Source organism: Homalodisca vitripennis, chromosome 2 (genome assembly GCF_021130785.1).
Source record: "Homalodisca vitripennis isolate AUS2020 chromosome 2, UT_GWSS_2.1, whole genome shotgun sequence".
NCBI lineage: Eukaryota > Metazoa > Arthropoda > Insecta > Hemiptera > Cicadellidae > Homalodisca > Homalodisca vitripennis.
This window is the reverse complement of record NC_060208.1, coordinates 50817501-50840642: the sequence shown is the minus strand read 5'-3', so window position 1 is coordinate 50840642 and position 23142 is coordinate 50817501.

The following is a 23142-nucleotide window of genomic DNA, read 5'->3' as shown; positions in this document are numbered from 1 at the left end:
TTTTTTATCTTTACAACTTTTTATCAAAGAACACTGAAATTATACGTACCATGAGCGTGTTTACTTCTGATTCAAAAGTAATAAAAGGCTCTATTATGCTACATCATTTGTGCTTCTACTAAGATTACTACGGAGTTACCGTAAATATGGCCTTAATATAAGTGTTATTATATTGTTATATAATACAAGTATATTTATTGACATGTGTTGACAATAGTTTGTGCGTTTCATTGGTACTAATAAAAATGAATCGAATTTCCAAGTTGTCTTACTATCCTATTATAGAACTTTTCTATGAAGTACCATTTATTCAGTAGTAAATCGCATTTAAAGCCATGGGTAACCGCTGATCACTCATATACTGCAGAAAGTAGCTTATATATATATTATATATATATATATATATATATATATATATATATATATATATATATATATATATTAGTTTAAGGAAAGATTAAAATAATTAAGTATTAAAGGTAGATTATGTAGATATGTACTCGTAAATAATGTATATATCTATGGAAAAAGTTACAGTATGGTAACTTCTTCAGTAATGTCGACCCTCCCCTTCAACTCACCCTCGCCATAGGTGTTATCAGACCCTAGGGAAGAGTGATGTTGATGGTTCCTGTCATAACACTTCTAACCGATGTCACACCGCTGGGTCAACTGATAAAACCTCAAAACGATGTTTGTCCATAGAACAAATACCAAACAGCGTGCTACTACACAATTATGTAGGTATATCCCTTTATCACATTTCAAGATTAAATATATACATTTTTATTTTGTGCTTCGAGATACTGAAAGATAATTGTACATGCCCAAATATTTCAAAGGTTCCAGGCAAACAAGAAAGATCATCGTAGAGTATAATATTTCAGTTACTTACTGCTGTCATTTTATTACAATAACTATTAAACTTGTAATATTATAATTAAAATATACTTATTACTCTTATAAATGCATTATTTATCTTCAAATTAGCAAATTAAAGTCACCTTTACTCATTAAATTATCTCCTTTAGACTCTTCTGCTATAAAATATATTTCTTTCCTCCCAGAACGTTAAGTTATCCTGCCTTACTTAGATGTACATCACAGGTTAGGTTTTATGTATTGATAGTGTTTGGACAGAATTCACCAATGAACGTTAGAACGAATGATGATATTGTTTACTCATAGTACAGGCTGTTCGATTTCTATTTTTTCTCATGTGATGCCAGCCAGTCTTTAATGAGGAGTCAATCGTGTACGTGAGGGCAAGTGATGTCTCAATATTAACGTCACATTTAGATACAGTTCTGTAAAACACCAATAATGTATTTGTGAGTTTCATAACAAAGACAATTTATTTCTTCACATATATAGTACTAAATAAATCTAGTTGTAAAGCTATAGATTAACGAGCTAATGTATGAGGACATTTTTCCCGTAAAAATCCGCTATTAAATGTTTAATGTAGATACAGATTTAATAAAGTACTTATGATACTTTCAAGTTGATCTATTTCAACTATAACTCCAGTAATTATGGACTAGAATATATTCTCAAATATCAGAAATAGTTACAGGAATTTTAAAGTGTTTCTAACGCCTATATATGGTACCTTACAAAAAAATAAAAACTTATTAAACTAATCTTGAGACATAAAAGTTTAAATTCTCCAAACCACTAACACTTTAAATTAAAGAATTATCTTCAGTTAAAGTTTTCAGAAACAAAAGCGGATTGTCTAAATATGTGCATTGTAAATTTAGAATAGAATAGAATATATTTATTTTTCGAAAGTAATTACAATCCATCACAACTAAAATCATCTGGTGCAAAATTATCAAAAAAGATGGTAATAATATTTATTCACATATAGTCTTAAATTAACGACTGCAATTAAACTACACAATATCACAAATTATCATAATTAAAAGAATAAAAATACTATATATAAGTTTAAATGCAACACACATATTCTAGTATATATCCAATATATATTTACTTTCAAAAAACATAGGGCCTCTAAGGCAAAGCCTGTGTAGAGGTTCCTTCTCTAATATTAAACATTTTGCGCTACAAAGATTTTTATATTTTATTTAACCACATAAAGTCCCACTACATAAATGCAATTGTAGCAATATAACTTCATCAAACCTAGCCGCTTAGAATAATGTTTGTTTCTTTACGATATATATTTAACACAAATTAAACTTGTATATTAATAAGGTGAGCAATATTCTTTTTTTAAAAGCGAAAACTTCAATTTTTTTCCAAACAACTTAGCATTTTTACAATTTGTAATGCTTTTCGGAATAATATTAAAAAATCTAGGACCCATAAAACAATAACTTTTTGTAAAAAATGTCAAATTTGGCTTGGGTACTTCCAAACGTTCTTTATACCTCAATTTTTCTTTGTAACAATTATTTAATTCATTCAAATTCCCACTTTTTACGAAACAAATTTTTAATACTTTATATACAAACGTATATTTTAGAGGGAGAATTCTTAAATCTACAAATAAAGGCCAAGATGGTTCAAATTTACTTTTCGTTTAATTAATCTAATAATTTTCTTTTGCTGTGTAAAAACTGGTTTCAAATTGTTGTAAAAAGTTGATATTTCAATACCAAGTACGAAGTACGAGAAAAGATTACAAATGTGCCTAACATATTTGATAAAACTGTAGCTCTTTCCCGGCAAGGAAGTCTGATATTATATACAAGATAGCTAAATGCTTGATTTGAATTGTTTGGAAAAACATCTAGATACATTTTATTTTACTTATCTTAATTTGTTCTAAAACGTTACAAAGGCTAGTATGTACATTTAGCCATATAACGTCCAATAAAACACTTTATAACGCTTCTTCTACAAATAGGTTCTATTTTTACTTAGAATAAAATATTTTGCTACTTTCAAACAGTTTATTCAAAAATTACAATGTTACATAGGAGATTTGGTTGTTGAATTTGGTTTAGAGAGAGAATAATCTCCTTGCAAAATGATAATCAATTAATTATTGGGCAAATCAAATTAAATTTTCCCAGCATCATGTAGACTAGGCGTATAGGAGCATAAGACGAGAAGAAAACATAATTCAAAAATATAACTAAGGAAAAGCTTCCGTTGGGTTTGCTGAAATATTGAGAAAGCCAGTTATATTCTGAATAAATGGAAACTCTTTTTCTGAAGAATTTACTTACATTGATATAATATGAAATACTAAAAATGTTACGTTTTATTGTATTATTATATAATAACACAATAAAATGTACTGAAATGACAGATAATATAGCGAATAAGCTTTAAAACTGATTTATGATATGTTCGAGTAATAACTCCATCATGGTTAGACTTGCTCAATTTTCTTTATGAAGCTAGAATACTGTGTCGAATGTGGGTGAATATTTTACTGTGTTCCATTGGCATGTGAAACACAGGTTAATTTCCCTAGAGTGAATGAAGTAGCTTGAATTAAACAGTTAAAATATTCCAGCCCCAAGGTGACACTCTAGTGCTAAAGCTTTATTCTGAGAATTTGGTGTAATCAGCGACAATCGTAGGATAGTTGAGGTTGTGCCATAAACTGTTATTGTTGGTAATTGGGCTTAATGTATAGAGCTAATAATGTTGCTTCTTAATACCATAACATCAGTTTTATCATGCAGTATTAAATCGCAAAAAATCTGCAAAAAATAAAAAATATAGTATTTTTGTACATTACGGTATATGAAATTATAATGTTTATAGCATATGATAATTAATATACATTTGTAAAGTTTATTGAAGCCAGTGGATATTTTAAGTAAATAAATAAGGCCTTATGCATAATTACAGTTTACACTATATATATATATATATATATATATATATATATATATATATATATATATTTACTTGCTCTAAACTAAATGTATCAACCATCCGCCCTTTATAATTTTAAACATATGAGAAATTGTGGTACAGACAGTTTTTTTGTTAAACTCTCTACATCGAATAGTTTCTACAGTTTGTTATGGTAATTATCAAAGATTTTATGTCCTGTAAACTTTTTATTTGAACTGTATCAGTTACTTCAGAAAACTATTATGGAATAGGATTTTATACAATGGAAATTTAGATGAACAAAATTATAATTTAAAGATGAGGTGGATGAAAATGATTTGGCTGTCTCATATATATGTAAGCTTTGTTCACTACTTCCAAAATGAGTGTAAAAAACTATAATATTTTAAAAAATAATACTCCTAGAAACCTTAAATCTGAGTGCCTTACGGGAAAATCAAGTAGATAATAATTATTCACAATAGGATGTAATATTCTTGATCTATTTCATCCCCTATAGGTGGTTGATCTTTACAAAAGCACTTTTAACATTTTTCAAAATTTTTACTTTCTAGGATACCGAATAGTTGGATAATTGTCAATGAGTGATTGAGTGAGGGTTTTGCGTATTCTATATAGAGATGCATGATGTTATTTGCGTTGTTAAAATATACCATGAAAATTGAGAATTAGGTATATCACATTTATAAAACCATTACTATTATTATTATGTACCATTAATCATGGTATTATTGAATACCTTAACGTTTTATTAAAATAGAATATAAATATATAGATTAGATATTATGTTTAAGATAAAACAGGAAAGTTCTTAGTTTTAGAATGCATATAAACAGTGGCAGTTTGAGACTGATTGGGAGAGAAGTAACGCCTCACCGGAAGTGAACTATTTGTCACTGTCACTTCCAGTCTCTTCTGATAGTTGTTTCTGTAAAACTTTCCAGGAAATAATGGGGGAGACAGATATAATGGAGCGTGTAAGTTGATGCTCTATATTTAACGTCAACTAGACACCGTTATTCTTCATATAAGTTACTGTTGTTTTAGTTTTACAAGAATACTGCAAATATAGCGTAATATATACTGCAATAATAGCTAGCACTTTCAGTATATGTTGAAATAGTACAACAGTGTTATATGATACAACTTCAATGGAAAAATTTCATTAATGAATTGTAATAAATTTACAAAATATAACTTTACTCCTGGTTTTTGTTTGTCCACATTTATGCGTCTAAGTAGTTTCTACCACTTCTGCATTAAAAGCAGAAATTATTATGGGCAATGATTATGAAAGGAATGATACGTTTAGTGGCTATATTCAGGTGTTGCAATCGGTTGTAGAATGGAATAATTTTACTATGAATTCTTAAAGAACAGTTTGGTCAAATCCCTTTAAGATACCTTTATTGCAGGTAGAAGATGAGAAAAAACGTTCACTCCAAAGAATTTTGGAGCATCTTATAATCAGAACCAAAATGTAACTGGAAACACATGTTTTACTTGACATGTTTTTCTCCTACGTGTGATAAACGAGGGTTTGGAGTTAGAAAATATACTATCATGCAATGAAGTTGCATCTAGTAACATACTGGTTACTGAGAGATACGTAGAAAAAGAGTGTAATTGTCATTAAAAAGGCTCTTTTTTTCTATGTGGTGGTAAATATTTAAATATGAATCGCAAATAATCGTAAAACTAAGCTGTCGCCGAAACATTTCTATATTTCATTCAAGGAGTGGTATTCATGATATCCGAACTATTAATAAATTCAACTTGTCAATTTTAAAGCTAAATATTTATGAATACCTTGTTTATATGCAATTTGATCTAGAAAATGAACTATAGTTCTTGAAGAAACATAGCAATATATAAGGAAACCTGTTCTTCATACATGCTCACAAATGTTTTACTTCTTTCACTTTGAAAACCATTGAGCTGCTGGGAGAAGTGAATGCTTGCATTATATTTGAGAAAATAAGTAAATTTCAAAATTGATATGTTTCTTTTTGTGTTTTTACACCCAGTGAAAGTAAGTGTCCAAAAGCACTAGCTTGCTTATACTTAAAGAAATATGCAAATACCATTCAAAAAAGCCTGGACCAGTTGCATTGGCGTTTAAAGATAAAGTAAGTGAGGAATTCGATGTTATATATAGAAACGGCATTCTATAAAAGGCTGATCACTTGGAATAGGCTTCTCCATGCGTAATTGTTAGGAATCATTAAGGTAGTTAACGAATTATTGGAGATTTGTCCACCAGTTTAAATTGATTTTTGAAATTGAAAACAGTAAAATTTCTAAAACCATGATGTTTATTTCTACCTATGAAGAGAGAATCGATGAATCCGTTAGTAATTAGTGCAACATTTGAGTTTATCTGTTCCAACTTTGCTTTGAGTTGCTCTTGCAAGTGATATTTTCAAAATGAGAATGCACTCTAATGCTGAATAAACTACAAGGTGTTTAATTTTTATTTTATGATGTTTTTGTCACTGAGAAAAATTATAAAAATCAGTTCAAAACATTGGAAGTGTTGAAACGTATTACAAAACTCAGATTTTGTTTAAATCGGTTCAAGTGCGAATTAATGCAGAGTAAAGTTAACTACTTGGTTCTAAGTACACCCAAATAAAAAAAATATTTACAAATTTGGAGAAAGTAAAATCGATTCAAAACATGTCTGAACTATCGGACTGAAGATATCAAACCGCTAGAAACCTTTGTTGGCATATACAATTTCTATTCAAGATTAATTTAAAAAATTTACTGATTAATGCTTCTCTCAACGTACTTCGGAATAAGGAGTTTATTGTATTACACTTAATTGTTACAGGATAATTTATTACAGTTGTCTAGATGGAACAAATAATCAAATTCTAATTTGTCTTAAACAGACAGATAATTGCGTGCATCTCTGTTATTCCAACACAAATATATTATTTTGCTATTAAATTATAGTTTATGACAAAGAACAATATTAAAATAAATTGTATGATATTGAAAGTCTAACTGTGGAGAATAAACGTGAATACACGTTTGTTTACATAGCAACTGAATAAAAATTACTGAAATAAAAAATGTGTTTTAAAAAAACTGTTAGCACTACACTGCTCCCGTAGAGACCGCGGGCCGCTTGAAACGAATACGTCATGTGTAATCTGGAGGTGAAGTGTCTTTTAAGACAAGAGGTGTCAAAGGCTGAAGAGCGACTGTTGTATCAATCTTTGATGGTTTTTCAGTCTTCAGGCGTTCATTCTAAGAGACTTCAGTTAGGGAATAAGCAGGTTTCACTCTTTCTAAAGTAACTTTGACATTTTACCTTTGTATGAGTATAGAGAGTCTTCTCACTGCGGCCTACTACGGCCTAAGGACTGGTGTATGGAGGATATAGAGATTTCTTGACAGTCATCTCGATGAAAACAATGTCTGGATGCTTTCATGTCTTGAAAGAAGAATGTTTTATATTTGCCATATTGAAATTCTGGAGTAGGCCGAATTTGATGACGACGTTGACTGACAAATCTTTGTTGGATCTTTTTTTCGAGGTGATGTTTCAGCTGCAACTATTAGAAGACATAGGGTTCCACCGTACACCAGCTCGGCAGCAGAAGAATTTTAAACTGGTCGGAAATCCCAGCGGATTCCGAGGAGAACAAAGAGAAGACCTTCTAGCCATATATATTAGGGTGGCACATGACAGCAGCCAGTTGTCTGTAAAATCGTTCAACCATGACATTGGAGCAAGGGAGATAGTTGCAGTTGCAATGATGTTGGCTTCCAAGGAACATCCAAAGGTAGCGGATTAGATTGGACTCAAATTGGGTTCCTTGATCTACTATTATTCAGGTGGGTGTACACAAGCATTTGATGATAGCGTTAGAGAGTCTTGAGCCGTGATGAATTTGAGGGACTTCTGGCCATCTGTTAAATCTATCTACTGCGGTGATTTTGGCTTTCTAGCAATGCTGAAAGGGACGGGTTCAAGATTGACAGTGTAGATAAATGTCAGACCATACGAAACGTTGAGATATGAGTGTTTTTTTAGTTTTTGCAGGTTGTAATTATAGGTAACAATAAGGGCCTGATTCTTTTAACATTAATTTGGAAATTGGTATAAATTAAAATAAATGTACAGATATAAGTAAACCTATCCATTTTAAAAGTTTTTTTTTTTTCACTTTACATAGTACGGTTCTGTGAGGAATTGCTTTCTAAACGATATTATTTTATAAACACCCAGTTAAACTTATCATTACATTCATACTGTATAATGTGTATTTGTATAAGAAATAGAAAAAATAAAATAGATTTAAAATTATAAGATTTTACTCCTAGCTAATTTTCAGATAGATCAACATATAGTGTATTGTGAGACACTGATCGCCTACGTATTGATCAACACACTTAGTTGTATTCGTTGCCACTGGCCATTATTTGATAACGAAATGAAAAAGTTTGTTCATCTTGAAATAATCTGTAGTTGGAGTTAGTAAAATATAATACAGTAACAAACGACATGACAGCTATTGTTTAGTTGTTTAGTAAAAAATAAGAAGGTTACTTTGTCTTTCTGAACTGTTTGTAAATTGTGTTAATAAATATAATACAGTAAAATGCAACATGAGAGCTTTACTAAGAACTCGGGGTCTACTACAACCTGAACCATCAAGTGTTGACATATTGACCATTGCATTATCTATATTTAAATATCTTATGACGTCTGCATGTGTGTTCGTGTGTGTGTTACTCAAAATACTGGACCGATTGTAGTGATATTTTGCATAGACGTGTTTAGGGTTCCGGTTAACAGGGTTTCAAAAATTCTTCCTATCTACTCCCTGGTAGTGAAAACTCACCTAAAACTAAATTTATCCATTATAATTATGGACATTGGATTAATCAGTAGATAGTAAACATGTTTTAATAATTTGACAAAACAACAATAATAAGTACAATAAATTAAACACCTTTAACCAGTTGATGATAAATATTTGTAGTTATTCAATTGCCAAAGAAACTTTACAAATTTCATGTTACGAGTAGAATATTTCCTTTGTCTGGGTTTTTTGTAATTGGAAGTTTAATAATTAACTAACTATAGTAAAATTTCATATAACATCATGAGTATGTTAACTGTTAAGTTACGGAATTTGACTTTGGTCTCCATTTATACTTAGAATATCTTTACTAAAGAGTTCATCTGTCACTGAAATTGTTGGAGCTATGGAATAAAATATCGTGAAATACTGGAGAGAACATTCAGTGGTACTTATATAAAACAGTTTCACTCCGACATCGGGGCTCCATAATAAACTTAAATCTAAAATAGATTAAGAGGTTGAAATATCTTTCAGTGAGTATCACTTATTTTAGGATTTTTTTAGTGCTTTTTAAAAACAATATTACCATGGCGACCCGGTTGTATAAAAATGAAATTACCTGCGAAGGAGAGAACAACTACTAGTTATATACAAATAGCTTTAGTTAAAAAGTTTTAAAATTTTTGAATAAATTTGTCACTGAATTTTGTACAGTATATATAATATACGTAATATATAGCATTCAATGCATAAAACATTGCGGTGGCCACTACATCCCTACTAGATATGGTGCAATGACTGAAATTAGCTTGATTGCACTCAGAGATGAACTACATTGGTAACATTTTCTGGTTAATATTTATCACGTAATTTTCAGAACTGGAGAACAACGATGTATATTTATAAGTTACTAAAACACTACCTCGTTTCTCCTTGAAGAAAACTATAGTCATCCAGATCCAATGACTTTACACGTATGTTTTCTGATAGAGCTAAAATCCTCTAGCACGATATTGCTGTTGTGTACAACATGGATAGTGTCTACGTTTATATAATTATTAAATATGTTAACCCTGTGTAATACGTCATCATCAAGGACTCCTATAATCTGTTTAAATTTTGTACTTGCGTTTGCTCAAATAAGTGAATAATCCTTTCCCAATATTTTAAAATTCTATTCCATTATGTGGTTTTGTTTCAGAGGAGAGATAAAATGTGTTTCCAAGATTCTGAGGTTCTTCAATTTTAATTGTTTTCTAGTTTTTCGAAATCTAACTTTAGGCTAGACAAATGAAACAAAATCATAAATACTATTTAAAGTTTCAAAAATTAATGATCCCAAATGATTGCTAGTCTTTGAACTTTGATTATATAAAATACTATTAACAGTGTGTCGCTAACAAATATCATTTTTATACTTGAGTACCTGCCATTAAATTGCGTACATATTTTAGTAGGTCCTGTGTTCCTCAAATAATTATACATGGCAATTTATAGGTCATAAATTGGTTCTCTATTAAGATGTGACTGTAAGTGGTTAGATCTAATAACCTAGAAGATAGTAAAATTATTAAACAATTAAATTCAAAACCAACCACTATAAAATATATTGCGAACTCATACGGAGCATGAAAATATAAACCGACCTCTCATAAAGTTGTTTATTATGCTTCCGGCTTTAAACCTTCAGAGCTGAAAGTAATAATTTTTCAGATTTACGTTTTTCTTCATTCTCTTTTATTCTAGCAATACAAGTAGAAAAATTGTATACCCATGACCGTTCAGATTGAGAAAATAAATACTTTGTTTCGCTGTTTATATGTGACCGTATAAACAGTCTTCAATTCATTTATTGATTTGATATAGTAGCACAGAAACAATTTTAAATTTTATTATTAATCGGTTTATTTTTGTTATATACACGGTACAAATTAAACTTATGTTTTAGGGGAAATAATCACTCATAATAGTAGCATGTTCGATGTAGCTTATATTTAAAATTATACTATGTAGTAGTATACCACACCTCCTGCCGCGTTACAAACTTCGCTGATGTCGCATGCAAAAACTCTAGCTTATAGCTCATTTCATTCTCGAAATGTTATATTACTAAAGAAGAAATGGACCGACAGACTGGAAACGTGAAGTAACGTGACGCAGAACAATAGAACATGACAGCCAAGACGAGGATGAGATGAATGTTCATACAAACTGGCCACAACACTTCATTGTACCACATAAAAAATGGAGGAAGATGCTACTTCTTTCCGTCTATTATACTATGCTCCCTTTATAACACAAAGTAATATCTAAACTTTCCTTTTACTTTTATCAACAAATTCCTTTATTATTATAGCTAAATATCTTCTTTCCAGCGGCTTAAAAATAAGTCAATGAGTAATTTCAGACATTGCAAACAAAATTCCAAATTAGATGAGTCAATACCGAAATTTAGAATTTCAATAAGCTAAATCACAAAGAAATAACTTAGTATAACTCAGTACTTTATTTACGAAGATTTTTGAAATTAGGTTTGTTAAATTTATCAGTTTACAGTTCCTTACCAATGTTTTTATTTTATTGGTGTTAGAAACTCATAAAAAGTTTTTTCTTGCGTTATTTAAAAAAGGGGATCAGACACTCCAAGAATACATTCTAATTATTAAAAAAATATTTTATTGATTATAAGGATATAATACAAAACTATTGTAGTCTAGACTTTTTTAATATTTCATATTTTGGAAATAATATGTAAAATATACAGCTGTTTAATTCCATATTCATTTACATTATTTAATAAATCTAACGATTTTATTATAAAATTTTAAAACGAAAACGTCCATTGTAAATGCTTGTATTTTAATAATCCTTTCTATTAAGAAGTGTGAAAAATTATAACTGATGATTAAACAAATATATTTATTTTCTAAATATTGTATTTACTTAACCTATTGGGCCAATTGACCCCAAAACACAAGATTATTGTAATAATATGCAGCACATGACCATTCTCATATTTTTGTTTCTTTATATTATCTACTTAACCAATAGAAACTAAAAAGGAATCTATATTACACAGCATATAATCGCTGTTAAAGATTTGAAACTGTTTTATTCTTTGGATTTCATTCGGCAACACGGAATTAAATATAAATATACTACATACAGTAAGGTATTTTTTTATGTAAATCTATCAATATTTTAGTACGTTTAACATATCCTTCCCGGATTTTTATTCGAATTATGTTTAGGTTCTAATATACGATAATAATTGGAGCCCTAGTTATACAATATTAATTAATATGTATGTTATAACATTTTACGAACAAATTTGCCTTAGAAAGATTAATCTACAATTCCAGAACTGTATGCAAGTAATCAACACTTCTCAAAGTATATTACAAAGTAATAGTTATTGTTTGTATAGTTAGTTATTGTTTGGGTAGCAGCCAATATACAGTTTGCCAAGATATAATGCGGTTAATAACCTCAGACTGGCTATAGTAATATAAACAATTTTAATTTGGCTGGATAATAAATACACCAATCTGACAATATCTAAATTATTTATAAAATTATATAACAAATATCGTTCTACATCACTAGTATGATTTAGCAAATATACTGTATGAAACAATTGCACAATTACCATCACAGAGTGGGTTTGTTATGATAATATATTTATTAAATTAAAACTATAGTTGCCAAGGATTATTCATTAACAGTATGCGTACAAAATATAAAATAACTTGTTAACAGTGAATATTTTTACAGTTTATCAAAATGTTTTCAAACGTGTGTTGAATACTGTTTTTGTCGTAAAGTATTGTGGTATTTTAGCATTCCATGTGCTGGGATGATTGCTTTTAGATATTTATTACGTACTGTCTGAATTTGGAAATAATATAGTGTAATTTAAAATAGTAAGTAAATTGGTTTGGAAAAGTCAAAGCTTTCATCCAAAGTAGTAAAATTAATTTGAAAATATTAGTTTGATGTATTGTAAGTTAACTTTCTTTACTGGAATACTGTACAAGTACGTTTTACTATATAAGGATTGTAGTTCATTAGTTAGCATATTGTTGTTATGTGTGTATCTTGTAAGCTACAATTTGTCACTAGGCTTCACTGAAACAACAACTAGACAATAGTACATTTGATTATGTTATTGACAGATTAGATAAATACACTTTACGCATATGGTGAGCTGAGGTCCAGGGAATTATTTCAGGTAGTTCTGAGGTCTCACGCTACGGCTGTCACGTAACTTTGATTGCTATCGTTTTATTATTAATTACCACCTGACCTCTCACTTCACAGAGGGCAGTCAGAGCGCTCAATTTTCCCAACCATACATTAAGTATAGCATTGGATGAGTTATCTCTTTTAATATAAAAGACATGTTTCCACAATTCAATGTAATACTAAAAGCGCTCTCGCCGGTCAAGGCGTCATCAGTTAATGTTAACAGAAAACATCAACTGATTTATTGTAAAAGTTATCTCTTGTGTAACAAATACAATAAAAGCACCTAGTTAAGAAGCGGCGACTCTAGGGAACCAAACTGCCCGGACCACAGCCGACGCTTTATGACCGTAAGCTACTCAGATCGGCATAAGTATTTATATTTTTGGATCTAGGAGCAACGCAAAGTCAAAATTGGCGTCGGAAATATAATTCACTCGACGGTAACGAAAAAGTTGTAGATTAAAATTTTTACAGAAACAGAATAGAATCGTATGACATTTTAAATAGCATCAACCAGACAATAAGACTTACAAAAATGTTAAGAATATTGTACATCAGAATTGTATATCCGGCATCTGATGGCGTAGTGAGGCTCTGGCACACTTTGACACTACTAAATGCTGTAACACCAGTTTTAAAGCCACTATATAACTGTCATATTATTGTATTTGTTTAAACATCGGAGTTTAATAATAAGTTATAATAAATAAGTTACATAATACGGATTATATGTATTACTTGTATTTTTAATTAACTAATATTTACAAAATTTAAATTTAACTTACAGTGTGTAAATTCTAGTTGAAGAATGTAATCATGCCCACATGTTTGAAAATAAAAAAGCCATAGTTAATTGTAATATTAATACTAACTTTGTTTTTTTTTGTCAAGTCTAATTCTTTTTTAATATAATCAGAATTTACATAAAGTTTGAATACAGTAATTCATGACTTGCACTACATTTATAAATACACGCATGGACTCTACAAAATAACCTTTGAAATTGTTAGTTAAATCTTGTTAATTGTTATTTAATAGCCTTTGTTAGTTAAATCTTGTGTACAAGCATATATTTCTAATTTAAAAAATTTTAACTTGTAGGCATACCTTTAAAGTTTATGACATCATAAATTAATCTAATTTTCCTTCATATTTTAAATATGTGTAGATCTAGTGTCCTGAGGTAGGAGTCACTAATATGGAGTACCTACAATTTTAACTTTTTAAATGACGTTTTTCTATTCGTCTCACAATCATTCCACACATATACGAGCTTGCATTTATAGATGTCCTGATACTCTCGCAAAACATTATTTGTCTTACTGCCCTTATAAACTCTTTAGTACTTGGATGTCTTTATTTACACCATGATGAATGTACCAAACAATTTAAGATAATTTTAGAAGTCAATAATCGCTGCTGTTTTATAATATGGTTTTATACAGTATTTAACTGTACAATTACGTTTAAAACTTATTGTTTTAATTTGGAAAATTGTATTTACATTTACATATTTCGAAGATATAAAATATTTTAATGTAGTAGTTTTTGAAAACATACGCCTAAATATTCTGTCATTTGGAAAGGTGATATGTCTTAAGTGTGTAGTGTAAAACTACATAAATTAAAAAAAACATTCGGTAACAAATTGCATGTGCTACACACCGGAAATGACAATTGAATTACTTTACTTCTCTGGTTCTCAAATAGATGTTCCGTAAGAGTAAACAAATAAAAATAATCAGAACTGATTAATTTTATTACTCAGCTGTGGTAGGAAGGATTGATAAAATCCGAATTTTTAGTTTAGCTCCATTTCTCCCTTCGCTTAGATTAGCATCTGGAATCTGTTGCTGCCACAAGACTTCAGATTCACGGATATCAAAGTTTAAAAATCGGCGCCGCAGAAGCTGAAAACTAGCTCTGCAATTTTTTGACATCAGAAACAACTAGACTACAAAATTAACAGTAATCTAAATTAGGAGATGATGCAATGGGAACGCACAATGGGAAACAGCCATTAATATAATATGTAAATGTAAAACAGTTGAATGGAACATAACATAATTACGAAACTTACGAATAAAGATAATTATTAAAGGTAATGCCTAAAGATAATAAAATAAATTATATAGATGCCGCATTTAAATTAAAAGATCCTCCCTACTATACTACAATAAAAGTAGTAACCGAGAAGGATAATGATATGATACAAATATTCTACCTTACCAAAACCCATATATTTGCTGTAAAAGCTTAAAATTACTTTAAAAAATTTACGTTACCAATACTGTGTAAATATGAAATAAAATCGTGCAGAAAAGTTACTTAGAAAATAATATATCCAAGGCGAGGAGATACACTCTGAAATGTATATAAATTTGAATTAATTAAAATGAAGTTACTGACTTACCTAAACATCCTTTGTTTCAAGGTTATTTTTGACGATGGAAGGATTGTGGAGGAAACCGGATTTTTCCGGACATTTGTCATCGTTCAGTCGTAGGTGGTTAGTAGTAGGTGGATAATGAAGAAGTATTGAGACCTGTATTCCGTAGTTCAGTTTTAATGATTATTGTTGTGTATAGTTTTTTATTAAGTGCATGTTTGTAGAGTTAATGAAATTGACAAACAACATGGTGGTTGTGATTCCTGACTTAGGCGTGCCACAACGCTTTGGTAAGATTTGTTTATTTTAACCTAGTTTGTAATTATGTATTAGGTTTGTTCTTTACCTGAAGAAGAGATCAGTTTGCGGTCTCGAAACGTAGTGTTACTGATTTCTTGTTTCACTGAACGATGGCAAATGTCCGGAAAAATCCTGTGACCTAAAACAGCTGTATTTAAGAGATTGTCAGACACACACCGATCTAAACTCGGAGTATATATGAAGATACCAATGGTAAATAGTGAATGTTAAACTAACTAGAGTAATTGCATGGAGCACATAGCACGCATACCGTGCATACCTCTGCTACTGGCTACGGTGCATATTTATTGTGTTGATGGCTCTTGGAGCACCCTTCTTCACTGCAGAATCCAATCTTCAGTTAAACTGTTAACGTAATAGAGTGAAATAGAAGTATTTATCGATATTAGTATAAACAAAGTATGAGTAAGCCACACGTGTGGAAGGATAACAAGCTTCACTGAAGTTGCATGCAAAATGTCGTGTCTATAACTAGTTGCAGTCTTGAGATTCCCTGCAGACAGGCTCTCGTACAGAAAAGACATTTTTACATCCCCTCGACAGATGAAAGATAAATTGTGATATCCTACTTTGTGATTTAATGAAAATTTAGTAAAATCACATGAATGAACATGAACCGTCATAGAAGTTATTCTTGCCAATATACAAATGGAATTTCATGCCAATTTTACAGCCAGACGAGAAATATTTTTGAGACATCTTGCTGATAAGTAGGCTCTTGAGATTATCATCGAACATGCATCATTAAACAACGGGCCTATATAGAAATTAATAAAATCAGGTCTAGTAGCCTAGGATCGTTTTCGAGACGGACAGAAAAATAAATGAAAGCCCTATAGTCCCTCGAGAGCTTTGCTGAAGTTGAGCCAATAATTAAATAGATATTAGCGCGACACTACTTTAACACAGTTATTTACTATATTTTGTTCGTGATGCACTTAACATCAGTATTATGTTTATTATTCATTAGAAAATATTAATATTAATTAAAACCGTATTTAAATTATTACGATGTTTATTCCTTTTAATTTAAATTACTACCTACTACAGTGTATTATACATTACATCTTATTAACATAAAAGAATATGCATTACATTACCTACATGAAATATATTTTTACATCAATTAGTACCCTGTTAAGGAATGTGGTTAGAATATATAACTTAAGAATTTAGTTCAAATTCATGTATTTTTACCGAGGATTTACTTAAAGTTTTAAATAATTAAGGTATAAATACGCTACACCACGTGTCGTTTAAAAGGCTACGTTGAGGGTACATACAAAATATACAGGGTGAGTCAGAAATATGGTAAAATATTTTAAGACGTGATTGTAGAGCTAAAAATAAGAAAAAAATGTTATATAAAGGTAGGTCCGGAAACGCTTCATTACTGAGTAATGGCTGGCGAAAGATTTTGCTTTGTTTTTCAGTTCACCTGGTGAAATTAAATGATTCTGAAAGTTTTGTTCTTACTTTTTAACTCAAATAAGATGGATATATAAGGAAAATCACCTGAAAAATCAAATAAAACCACTCTAGAGGTTGTAGTTGTGAACAGTTTTTGAGAAAAAGTATGAAATTTGCCAAAAATCTAATAACAAAAACACCATCTTAAATGTTTGATGTCGAATAACATTGTTAAATGACCAATAAACAAATTGTTTTTCCTAATACAGATTGTAGAGAATTTAATTCTGAAAACAACCATAATAAACAAAGTTAACTAAATGTGTAAAAAAGTTATGAAATTGACTCCTCACGTATTACACTACACAGTAATCTTTTGCTGTTTTACTATAGTAAGGAATTGAGTATCTGATTAATAACAGCTGGTTATAATTATTAATTTGAACAACAACTGCTTAAACATTTTTATAATAAATAAATCTGCTGGGCATTTATTATTAGATGACATATGTCACCCTCATTTTTTGAACAAAAACAACAAAACTGTAAAGATACTATGTGCTTGTGTTAAGTATTTTAAACAGTTATTCCATCTATTTTATTAGTGATTCTGTGTTCTGTGTTTCATTTATAAGAACGGAAGGTAGTATGTATGCATGTGTATTCAAACTCTGAATTAGCATACATGCATTGTATGGTTTGGGACGCTGCAATAGTACTTCAGCAAGACGTCTGTTTAGCAAGAGCAACATTCTTAACCGCAGGTGCCCAAGCACAGATTTTTGTCACCATTCATCAACGCCTATCTGAAACAGGTTCTTTGAAGTCTTCGGAACATAGTATTGCAGGCATTCGCCCGATTGTGTAGGACTGTTGAATTAGAAGAGTTGGTTCTTAATGAAATTTCTGGATTATCCTGAAAAAGAGCACTAGAGAATTGTCACTACAGTTCAATGTCAGCCAATCTAGTATTCGGAGAATACTACACGAGTACTTGTTACACCCCATACCACTTCCAGCATGTCCAAGCAACAACCATGTTCCAGCAACTCTTTTGCCACAAGACTACGCTCCCCATGTTTTTTTTGTTGATGGCTTCTGTTAAAATGTGCTGATCCAAACTTTTAAAATACAATTTTGTTTACCAATGACGCTCATTTTACTAGAACAGCTATCATTAACTTCCATAACAACCACATTTGGGGAGATAGAAATCCTCATGCTACCAAACCTAATCGCCCACAAAATCAGTTTTTCAGTAAATGTTTGGGCTGGAATCTTAGCAGATCATTCTGTCGTATTTGTGCTTCTTGCCAGGCTTAATGGCGTGGTGTACTTAAACTTTTTAAAAGACGAGCTACCTAACCTGCTTGATGATGTACCTCTGCATTTGCACCAAAACATGTGGTGTATGCATGACTGGGCACCTGCGCACTAATGTCTGGCTGTTCGTGGACACTTAAATGAGAGTTTTTACAAATCAATCGCTAGGCCGAGGTGGACCAGTTTCATGGCCAGCAAGATCACCTGACTTAAATCCTTTGTACTTTTTTACCTTTGGGGAACATTTAAAAACATTAGTTTACTATTTCCCCAATAGATACCATTGAAGAAATCCGATTAAACATTTGTAATGGAATAGAAGTCTTTAAGCAGACACCTGTAGTTTTTGAACGGGTCCAAAAAACTTGATGAGAAGAAGCTTGAACGCGTGCATTTTGAACAATAGAGGTCATTTAGAGCATCATTTTTAATCTTCCGGTGAGACTTTAAAGCGATTGCAATGTTTATTGTATTTAAAAATAACATTTTGAACTAAAAATGTTTATTTTTTCACCAGCTGTTACCAATCAGATACTCATTCCTTATTATAAAACAGCAAAAGTTTTACTGTGTAGTGTGATTCGTGAGGAGTCAATTCCATAACTTTTTTACACATTTAGTTAACTTTGTTTATTATGGTTGTTTTCAGAATTACATTTTCTACAATCTGTTTTAAGAGAAACAATTTGTTTATCGGTCATTTAACAATGTTATTCGTCATCAAACATTTAAAACGGTATTTTTGTTATTAGATTTTTTGGCAAATTTCATACTTTTTCTCAAAAAACTGTTCACACTACAACCTATAGAGTGGTTTTATTTGATTTTTCAGGTGATTTTCCTTATATATCCATCTTATTTGAGTTAAAAAAGTAAGAACAAAACCTTTTTTCAGAATCATTTAATTTCACCAGGTGAACTGAAAACAAAGCAAAATCTTTTGCCATCCATTACTCAGTAATGAAGCGTTTTCCGGACCTACCTTTATATAACATTTTTTTCTTATTTTTAGCTCTACAATCACGTCTTAAAATATTTTACCATATTTCTGACTCACCCTGTATATAGTCTTTTACATTTTGGGATGTCTTGCGGACCTAGAGAGAGACATACGACTACACAGAAAAGAATTTTAACATTCAAAAGAAAGATTGCCTCAGTATTCTAACTGATCAATGGTGTTCAGACTATTACAATTCCTCTTAACCCCTTATATCTTAACAATGGACAACGAAATAACACTCATATGTATCTAACTAACGCCTACTTCCGTTACAAAAATATCATAGTGCTCCATCACATTAGACAATGAGCACTTAACTAAGAAGGCTACAGACTTGGGTTTTGAAAATTTTAAGTGGAACTATGAATAACTGCTATTGTTGTACATGATCTAACAGAAAGCACATTGAGTCTAGAAAGTACAACCAAGCATATGTACCGTAGTTGTAATTATTTATGCTGAATCGCGGTAGGAAGTAGGCTCTTTTGTTAACTAGACGCGGTGCGTGGACATTGTTTGTTGGTTAGACCGGTACATCAGCTGATCGAGATGTCTACGGTGATACGTTCCCTAGCCGGTTCCCGGAGAGAGGGGGACCAGTGTTGAAGTGACAACGACAACGTAGAGACGTCTAGCTGATAAGCAGTAGTTCTTCCTCTAATCCTATAGTTTGGGATCTAGAGTAATTCTATTAATCGGGTGTAAATTTAAATCAAGTTATTAATTTTCTTTAGTGCGTTTTTAGTTTCCTATCAGCCTCCATAGTCTTCAAAGTAGTAAGTCCCGTACCAGCGTGTAGTTAATATCTTTTATTTTTATACTGTTGTGATTAAATTTGTAAAGTTTCCCATATTACAGAGTCTGAGGATTAGTTCAATTTTGAAGTATTGTGAATTAAATTTTGGTCGTAAAGTTAATATACAGTTTTGTGTTATTTTGATTTTGAATATTTTGAGAAGAGAACTTTTTATTTTATTTTGTTAATTTAAACTATTTTGGAAGAAGTATACATTTTTAGTTTCATTTTATTTTTAAATTCATTTTTTGATCAGACTCTTAATTAGATTTGATCGATTGTTTTTTGAGTTTTTTGAAGAAAATCAAATCTAAAGTTTGTAAACTTTGTTAAATATTTGGGTGAACTTTAATTCGGAATAAATCAAGTATTTCCGAAAATTTGTTTTGATTTATAAAGTATTAGCTCCAAAGTAATATAATATATGTACTATAATAACGGTACACATACAAGGAAACGTAGGTTTCCATTGATAACACGATGTGATATTATAATAGCCGGTAACTGTAGAGGACAGATCGTGTGAACTGGACATAATAGATCACCACAATATCATTAATATTGTGTCTGCAACACTTGTCCCATATCTCTGTGTCCGGGTTGGTTTCAGAATCGATGCTGGTAACAAGAGTATAACGTTCTAAATTGTTTCCTGATTTTAAATAACAATTTTCGGTACATAAAATGGGCTAAATGTAAGGTTACGAAACGTGAAAGTTTACCTCCTCTAACCCACACTGAACCATAAAGTATGAAACGTTATTCAGGAAAGTAGAGGATGTGTTATAAGCAAAACTAAAATACATGCATTCATAGGAAGTACTCAAAATCTGCTATACTTTAGTACAGAATACAGGTTACATGACGTTTTTATAATATTATATTATTTATGCCTTATTAAAGTATTAATGTCTCTAAAAGAAACGATAAGTAGTTATGCTTTTATAAATGAATACAATAAAAGAATATATTTTAGTATGAAAAAAGGTATTATTTTCCATGAATGTTATACTGACATGTTAAATAAATACATAGTGTGGTAAAAACTAGTCTCCTGCCCTTGAATGTTGGCTTTTCTGCTGTCCCACGATTGCCAATTACACGGCTGAAGTACCACATTGTGTCAATGTTGTAGCTGACAGCTCATCTGAATACGTAAAGATATGACACGTATCCTACACAAACTATGTTGTGGTAAAACTGCTCTCCTGGCTGTTCATGTTGGCTTCATTGCTATAACAGGATTGCCAATCACACGGCTGAAGTACCACATTGTGTCAGTGTTGTAGCTGACAGCTCATCTGAATACGTAAAAATATGACACGTATCCTACACAAACTATGTTGTGGTACCACCGTCCTCCTGGCGGTGCAAGACGGCTTCCATTCTATAACAGGATTGCCAACTACACGGCTGAAGTACCACATTGTGGCTGACAGCTCACCTGAATACGGGAAGATATGACACATATCCTACACAAACTATGGTGTGGTAAAACTGCTCCCCTGGCATTGCGAGAGGGCTTCACTTCTATAACAGGACTGCCAACTACACGGCTTAAGTTTCACATTGTGTCAACATTGTGGTTGACAGATCATCTGAATACGGGAAGATATGAGACGTATCCTACACAAACTAGTCTGTGGGGTATCATATATATAATTATAAATATCTTAATATGCGTTATTACTTTTCACAATAACGAACTGAGCATAAAACATTTATGTTCTTTAGTGACCCATAAATTCCACAATGAAGTAAGTCAGAAGGTGTAACAATCGTTAACTTCAACCAATAGAAAATAAAATGCAGATAAAGCCAAAGATAAGTGATTATGATTTCATGTATCTATTAAATGTTCCATTACATAGAAGTGGGTTTTATGTATTTATAAAGAGTTTTATAAGTAGCAATGGCAATAGTAGTTTTCAAGTGTAAAATTACTTTTTCAGTATTCATTTCAATTACATCACTCCAACGCAGTGAACCAAGTAACCTAGATATTGCGATAATAGAAACTCTTACATGAATGCAGAGGTCAGAGAGATTAATTAGATATGGTTTCATAATTTATCAACTTTAAAGTTTCATGTGAGATTATAGTTTTGCTTGAATAAAGGATAATTTTTTTATTAAAAAAAAAATATTTTATACAATTTAAGATATTTCGAAACATTACTTTTACATTCTTTAGACCATTGAAATGATACACTATATAATTAACTAAAAGGAAAATAGATAGAAAATTTAAGTAAAAATCCACATAGATTGAATCAAGTAGTGTATGATAATAATATTTCACTAAGAGAATCCAAGCTTTGTGTTACCAAGATACGTAAGCTATACACAGCAGTATAACGTGACTGTGCCTGTTATTGTATATTGTATCTGACAGTAACATTGGACCGATTTGTCTTCTGTAAACTGACCCATCCCACTTTATGGTTACCTTTGATAAATTTCCACCTAATGTTCCTCCATTTCAGACAGGCAGTTGAGTTTTACACTTAATTCGTGACTACAGAGTAAAATAACTCTCGTATATCTCTATAGTTGTTAATATTACAATACCTTTGAAGGCTAATGTTTGTTACATATTTGAATAATTTCAAAAAGTAATGAGAGTTAAACATAAATACATATTTCAGTTTTGCAAGTTAGTGATAAATCAGTAACATTTGAAAAGCTTGTAACTAATAAGGTTTGTGTTTAAGTCTGTGTGGTTTCATTATGCTGGATTTTAATCTAAACATTGCAAATGCATAATACATGTAATCTTTTATATCCCTTACAGTAAAATGGACGGAATTACTTGTTTAGATAAACAAGTTAATGGCCCTTTATTATTTCCAATGGGGTATAATAAATAGTAATAGAAACATTTTTTATGTTAAATATAAAATAGATCTAGATTACATCAAAGTTTGTTTAACCATTCTTCCGTTCGTAAACTTAAAATAGCATCTACAAAATGGTCAAATCT